General features: G+C 39.7%; 1 non-coding gene across 1 annotated transcript; it reads left to right on the top strand.

Annotated features, from left to right (window-relative positions):
- The first annotated feature begins 1061 nt into the window (after window positions 1–1061).
- Window positions 1062–1225, top strand: LOC113574663. The gene has a single exon (XR_003410345.2). It is a non-coding gene; the product is annotated as a U1 spliceosomal RNA (small nuclear RNA).
- Window positions 1226–5429: the final 4204 nt, after the last annotated feature.

Here is a 5429-nt window from a genome sequence, read left to right as displayed (position 1 = left end):
ATCCATGTGCAATTGTGCATGCATGTCAAGTAGGCATGTGTTTCATGCTGTTAGACTTTTTTTTAAATCTGTATCTGTGTGTATTATTATATTCATTTTTATCATGATTAAGATTTCATGCAAAAATTCAACAGATGAACGTCATTTTTATTGTCTTCATATTGTTTTTTCATAATTTTTTTAAGAAAATGTCAAACAGGAGAACCCAGCGTTACAGTGAAGCAGTGAGAAGTGTGACAGTGACTGGACGGCAACAGGATCGCAATATGAAAGCCAATGAAAATCGAGAATCAACAGGCCAATGGCGCTCTGCGACCATTTGAAAAGAATTTGGAACAGGCCAATGAGAGGACACACGCCTTTTGGAACATCTTGGAACAAAAGATTCGGCCGCAGGAGGTGAAAGGATGACACGCAAGTCCGTGAAGTGCTCCACATTTTTGGCCAGTGGAGACGTGGCAATCCAGCAGGTCCAGCCATCTGCCGACCAAGAATTACGACGATACTGTTTCACTTATAAAGCTAGCACCTTTTCTCTGACTCAACGCCACTTCCCAGAGACAGTCTAAGATAGGAGCATGACTTTGAGATGGAGCAAAATACATAAAACTGTAGGGTACGGTTAAAGCACTGCGCGCACACTGTGATTTTCAACAGGAAACTAATGGAGAGAGCACTGGGCAAAGAGACTGGTTTTTGGTTGTCATTTAAATACAGAAATCAACAAAATGTCATGCAGACTCTCTCCACTCCTACGTATCAGTCTGTGAACAGGTGAACGATGCTTGCTGGGGCTGGATAAATTAATATCCAGTGGGGATGGTAGAGGGTGCTACACATAGAGACTTTTGTCCTTCGCTGGGATTGAAGTGCAAAACCAGAATTTCCTTCAGCCCCTTCCCTTACCTTTAATCAAGTCCCTGCCCCTTGCCCTGCAATCCCACCCCCTAACTCTCCCTTCTGCCTTGTCAGGGTCTGCCCTGCCCCCGGATCTTAATCCTTATTCTTTTCCTGTGTTCTGCAGTGGGGAAAGGGTCCCTCTACATCTGCCTTTCCAAAGCATACTTACCTGGCAGGGGCAAGACCGTGATCAGGAAGAACGTTCGCCCAAGGTGAGACTCAGCCATTGCACTTTAGCTGTGCTGACCCTTGCGAATTTCCCAAGTGCGGAAATTTTGACTGCATAATTTCTGGTAGTGCAGGAATGTGTTCACGCTCTCCCCTGATGTGCTTTGTTAAAAGAGTGGACAAGCAAGGGATGAATAAAAGAACAGTGTCTCAAGCAGCTCCCCTGTTGCAGAGAAGCAGCTGCATAGCTCAGTAATACCTTTGCCTTGACACTGGGGGAAAGATGATCCAGTGCAAAGTCTTGCGTTATTTGGGCTGTGTACCTAAAATCGGGTCCCCGTGCCAGGTATTTTTTGGTAATGGTTCGACTCGTTGTGGATATAGACGGCGAACAACATTGTGGGCTTAAACTCGTGGATGGGAGCCAATCTTCTCTCTGGCCGTGTCAAGTAGCCATGTGCTGTTAGACTGATTTTTTAAATCTGTGTAATTATATTCATTTTTAATCATGATTAAGATTACAAGGAAACATTCTACGGACGAATGTCATTTTTATTTTCTTCATATTGTTTTTCTCATTCTTTTAAATATTTACCATTATTATATATTGTTAAAAATGGATAATCATTTACTATTATTATTATTATTATTATTGTTGTTGTTGTTATTAATAATAATAATAATAATAATAATAATAATAATAATAATGATAATGTTGACTTAATTGAATGTTAATTGAAATAAGTTGATTGAACTGAAACATTTATACACTGGGAAACTGAACTGTTTGAATACTACTTGTTTATTGTTTATGAAATAAATATTAATCAAAATAACTCATTAAAGCAGTTTAAATTGGTGCTCATTCACTTTGTTGCAATAGAATGCAAAATAAATCAGTGCTTGTTCACTTTGTGAAGTACAAAGCTGAATAAAGAAGTGCCCATTCACTTTATTAAAGTGACTACTTAGACAGCCAAGAAGCCTGAATGTATTTAATGCTACTGAAGCCTAAAAGTATCAAGCATCAAGTGCGTAAGCTGCTCCAAACCCATCCCTCGACGATGACGACGACAGCAGTCTTAAGCAAATCATTAAAACTGTGATGACACAGTTTTAGTCACCAAAAGTGAAGAGCACCGCTTAACATGCATTTAATGATTAAGTGCAGAATAAATTAATGACCGTGCAGTTTGATATAGAGACTATTCTAACACCACCACCTCACATCACCTACCTTACCTCTTCCAATTCCTTCCCATTATAGCTGCATTACAATGCATAGCAACAAAACAAGTTACAGTCAGGCCAAACAAAAATACAGACCTTCAATTTTACACTTGTGTACTTCACTCAGTCCATTCAGAAGGACAACTCACCTTCATTGTCCAGTTCCATGGAGACAGCCAGCAGCTCAGCATCGGAAGGCTCCTGTGCGCAGCTGCTGGTTGTGGAACTCCAATGGCTGGAGACATCTGCGTACGGCCACAAGAAGCAACTTCAGACACCAGAAAGGAGTCAGTCAAAGGCACTCCATGACTTGGTCATCCACACACCCCACATACACATGTGCCTCTCCCCACACAAGCAGTAAAACCTGGAAGATGGGGCGCTGGTCCCAGAGCAGGCAGAGGCGGTTACCATGGTTGCGGAGTGCGTCTACGGCCGGCCGCTATCCTTTGCATCTTTGCGCTGGATGTATTTTTGCAGTGCCTCCATCTTGCTCTCAGGTCTGACCTTCTGTCAGGGGATCCACTGGACGTAGCTGAATTAACATTCTATCGCTGCTCTGTTTGTTTGGCATGAATTCAGTACCTACCTTGTCTTCTCCCTGTCGTTAGCCTTGTACCGGTCCCTGTACTAGATGCTCTGGTGTTCTCTAAAGTCAATGAGCTTTATACTTTATAAGTTCAACAAAATGTACATTACTCATTTCTGAATAGAGAATAAAACCCTCTTTTCTTAGATTCCATGGTTTCTGTTGGGCCATGAAGAGCTATTGTCTTTGAGTGATAGCAATTCTCACTAAGGTGAGAAGGGCGAAGGGAAGGGGAACTATCAAATTACTATCAAATAAGTGTTTTCTAGGTGCAAGCAGTATGATTGGCAGCTGTTTCAAAAAATAGAAAACGCTTAGATGAAAATGTAAACGCCTCACTTGCCTTGTTTGTTTTCCCCTTTAGCCATTTACAGCTCTGCTTCCAGCGCCCAGTGCTTGCCCGTTGAAATCAGGTTTATGGGCACTATGGAGATGTCTAGCACATGTAGTGGAAAATACTGTGTAGCTATTTAGTAATTTCATATATGTGCTCCAAACTGTTAATTTTATTACACAAGACCCTGGTGAATCAGGAAATGTAGAGTATGACTGGAAATGAATCTCCAGCATCAAAATGCCCATTATAAACCCCCAAAATCAAAGGCTTTTTTGTTTGTTTTTTGACATTTTCTTCTGCATTTGACGAGCTCAAATGGAACCTAAATGATAGAAAAATAAGCCTGGATGTGAATGGATGTCTTGTCCCAAGACAAGGACTGTTAGCTCATCATCTTCAGTCTATATGAGGACAGTTTCCTCATTATATTCAGTCTATAAGAGAGCTTTTACCTCATTATCTTCAGTCTATATGAGAGCTGTTACCCCATTGTCCCAGCACTGAAATCTTCACTCACTGCTGTCATCCAGCTTTCCTTCCCAGCACAGCAAACATTTTTGATAAATATCACGCTGGTTTGATTGAAAAATCACATGAATTCTGATCTGGTGGTTCAGGCTGTGTTTTCAATAGCCTGCTATGTACTACTCGCATACTGATTTGGCCCCAAATCAGTATGACCTATGCAGTATGCGACCAAAATGAATTTTTCCAGTATGTGAACGATACTCAGATGACAGACTACTCTGTAGTCCAGTACATGATCAGAGTTATCTTCGTGGTGTACTGCATCCCATCATGCAAAGATGGCAGAAAATGTTTGACAAGTGGGCGGAATCTTCATATGTTTGTGTGACCCTATAGTATGGTTTGCATTTGTTGCATACTGGATACTATACTGCATACTACTCTGCGGACCATTATGTAGTGTAGTGTAGAGTGTAGTACACAGTATACAGTATGTAGTAGGCTATTTCAAACATAGCTTCAGACTCAGTCACACTGTTACATACATGACCCATAACAAATTTCAGTAACACATATGAAAGTGACCCAAATCGGACTTGAAAATCTCAGATTCAGTGTTTTCTGCTGTTCACACTGCCACTTATACTTGCTTTATAAACATAGCACAACAGGAAAAAAACATCCACACTCATAAAACATATGAAGCGTTCATCTTATTTTAGAAACTATATATCTCAACTGAACAGTTAACTCCAGCATGGTAGTTTGTTGGTAAAATATTGTTAATTAGACATTTCCATATTTCTGAATCAAATTTCTGAATACCTGAAGAGTCCATTCTCTTTTATCTTTATCTGTTTTTGTCTTTGTAGCTGCAACAGCAGATGTACATTTGAGCTGTCTGCACACCACAGCAGCCTCTGTCATGGTCCACTCATCTTCTTTCACTCTCCTCCAGCCTCCGCTATGAAACATCTCCACAGTGCCAACACAGCCGCTACTCCCATCCACCAGTCTCAGATAATTATTTCTTGTTAAGAGACAAAGTAAAATTTCGGCTTTCAGTGTGTTTTTTGACTGCTTGTTGGTATGCTTTCAGTGTGTTTTCTGACTGCAACCTGTTTTGTTACACTTGTGCTTTCGATTTAGCCTGCTCCTTTGATTGTCTTCTGGTTTTGACCCCGGAGTGGTTCTTCTCTGTGATTTAGTTTATGCCCCTTGGATTTGCTCACCTGACTGCTCTTGCTTTGACCCTTGCCTGTTTCATTATTAGGATTGCTGAATGTGATCTGTTGTGAATAAAAACCCCATTTACAGATCCGCATGAATGTGATCTGTTGTGAATAAAAACCCCATTTATAGATCCACATGTGTCTGACTGGTTCAATAATGTCACACATATGAGAAGGATATTTTTGCCTTGTTAAATTGTCAAATATATTTACTAAATATTATCTCATTTTAGTAAAGAAATTCCTGTTAGTCTTCATGTATTGTTTTACACTTACTCAATATACACTTATTCATTTAACAACTTTAATTAAAATCCATTGTTTGGCCTGTATTTTATTACCAACAGTCGCTTATCACAGATTAATATTATGTGTTATCATATTAGATTCATATGGGAAAGATATTTTTGCCTCATGATATATTGCTCAATATATTTATTAAATATCATCTCATTTTTTGTAAATAAATTCCTCTGTTTGTTTGAAGCTTCCTCTGTATGTTTTA

This window comes from Electrophorus electricus, chromosome 2 (assembly GCF_013358815.1).
Source record: "Electrophorus electricus isolate fEleEle1 chromosome 2, fEleEle1.pri, whole genome shotgun sequence".
Lineage (NCBI taxonomy): Eukaryota > Metazoa > Chordata > Actinopteri > Gymnotiformes > Gymnotidae > Electrophorus > Electrophorus electricus.
Note: the sequence above shows the minus strand (reverse complement) of the source record. Positions and strands in the feature narration are given on the sequence as shown.